We start from the raw sequence: 2,703 nt of genomic DNA on the forward strand, positions 1-2,703 counted from the left end.
AAAAAAAAAAAAAAAAGTGTCATCATATGGCCGAGCACACAGGTAATATGGTGTTTCTCATATGCACATCCTGTGAACCATTAGGATTTTTACCCTTATACATGAATAGAGGCGACTGGTGAGGTCATAAATTTTCCATGCAGACAGCCCACAGTTGTAATTGTGACTGTCATATGTGAACATCTTGTCACAATTAAGATGGTGATATATTTCTTTTTCTTTTTTCTTCTTTTTTTCTTTTTTTTTGAAATGGAGCCTCACTCTGTCACCCAAGCTAGGGTGCCGTGGCACAATCTCGGTCCACGGTAACCCTGCCTCCCAGCTTCAAGCGATTCTCCTGCCTCAGCTTCCTGAGTAGCTGGGATTACAGGTATGCACCACCACACCCAGTTAATTTTTGTATTTTTAGTAGATACGGGGTTTCACCATGTTGGTCAGGCTGACCTTGAACACCTGACCTTGTGATCCACTTGCCTCAGCCTCCCAAAGTGCCGGGAGTACAGGCATGAGCCACCGCACTGAGTCAAGATGCTGATACATTTCCCAACCCAGGTTGCAGGCAGATGAGGGCACTTCTACCTATACACAGCTGATTAAAGAGATGTTGAACCTCATACGTGGTCTCAGGGCCACAGGTACAAGCATGGGTCTTCACCAGCATGAATATCTCAGAGCATATTGTGACTCTCCAGCATAACGTACAAAGTTCTCAGGTGGGACAGAGAGTGCCCTAACAGGATCCAGAACACAGAAAAGATGTTGACGCTCCTATGCACACCCAGCTCACAGTAAAATTGTCATTCTCCCAAATATTCACAGCCCAATGTTGAGATACTGAATCCCACACCTGAAAGAAGTTGTAAGATGGAAAACTGACTCTCATACATAGATCTGATCTACAGGTAGGTTGGTGACACTAAGACCAAAATTAAGCACACCCGTGAGACTACAACTCTTCTAAAAAGACACAATTCACAGCAGCAATTGATGCTGTCATGAACAAATCCAGTTCATGACTGAGATTCTAACTCATGTACTTAGATCCAACATACGGAAGGTGTTGACTCTAATGACTAGAACCAGGATATCTGCTATATTATTAATCTCATCCCTGAAATTTTCTGCAGGTGTCATTGGGACATACACCTGTGCCCAACAGCTGAGTGATTTGACTCTATTGCTTGGACACAGCTCACAGGGGCCATTGTAAAATACTGCTGATCCTATTACCCAGGTGATGTGAGTCCCCTCTCCTGCTTTGGCACTGCCCACAGGGAACATTATGACATATGACTGGGACCTGCACCCAGGTTATCTGACTTATCTGTTTGTGCTCTGCCCACGTAAGATATCGTAACATATTGCCAGTCCAATATCCAGGTGATTTAACTTTCCTGCCTGAGCCCTGCCTATAGAGAGCATCGGGACATATCTTTTCACACATCTTTCAGGTGATGGCACTCTATGTTTCTGCCTGGTCCCTGCTTACAAGGGAAATTGTGACATCTCACTGGGCCTGGCATCTAGCAGATGTCTCTTCTCTTCTACCAGAGTCCTGTCCAAAGAGGAGATTGTGACATATGGCTGGTCCCAACAGCACAGTGACATGGCTCTTTTGCCTTGGCCCTACCCTCAGAAGACACTGTGACATATTGCTTGACTCAGCATCAAAATAATGTGAGTCTCCTGCCCCACAGGAGGCATTGAGACATGTCTCTGGATGCACCAATTATTTGATGAGACTCTACTCTCTTATTTGGGATATGCCCATTAGAGAAACTGTGACATATCTCTGGGCTCAGCACCTAGGCGATGTGACTCTTGTTCCATGCCTGAGCAATGTATATATTGTGCATTGTGACACATGGCTGGGCCAATGCCTAGGTAATGCTACTTTTCAGCATAGGCTCTTCCAACAGTAGTATTGTAACATATTTTTTCATTTGTCTTGTAAGTGATATGACTCTTTTTTACCGTCTGGGCTCTACCAACAAGGAAGATTGGGACGTATCACCAGACCCACCACCTAGGTGATGTGTGTCCTCTCTTTTATGCAGGTCTCTCATATTTTGAGTATCGTGACATATTGCTAGGCCCAACACCTAGTGTATGGAAGGCTCTTGCCTAAACCTTACACACAGAAAGCCTTGTGACATATCTCTTCATACATTACATAGGAGATGTCACTCTCTTCTGTTTGCACCCTACCCATAGGAGAAATTGTGACATATTGCTAGGAGCAACATGCAGGTGATGTGACTCTCCTGCCTGATCTCTGTCCTTAGGAAATATTGAGAAATATCTCTAGATCCAAACCCAGATGATGTGGCTCTCCTGCTCACTCCCTATCCACAGGTGGGATTGTGACACATAGCTTTACTCAGGTAATGGGTGTGATGATCACCCTCATTCCCCAAACCTGCCAAGAGGAGAAACACTGTCTTTTGTAGGTAGGCTTAGAAAAATGGGTAAGGTCCTTGGTCTCCTCTTTGTACAAAGATCATGGAGATTTATCACTCTATTGCGTGTGGTATAAAGCACTCAGCTGGTACTGACTGTCAGCAGAGGGCGCAGCACACAATTGAGATTGTGTTTTATACATTTACACGTGGCACTCATGAAGATCATCACCCTCACACATAGACGGAGCCCACTGGAGAGGTCCTGAATCCCAAATGCAGATGTAATCTACAGATGCAATTG

The sequence above is a fragment of the Colobus angolensis genome, unplaced genomic scaffold, assembly GCF_000951035.1.
Source record: "Colobus angolensis palliatus isolate OR3802 unplaced genomic scaffold, Cang.pa_1.0 Scaffold599, whole genome shotgun sequence".
Classification (NCBI taxonomy): Eukaryota; Metazoa; Chordata; class Mammalia; order Primates; family Cercopithecidae; genus Colobus; species Colobus angolensis.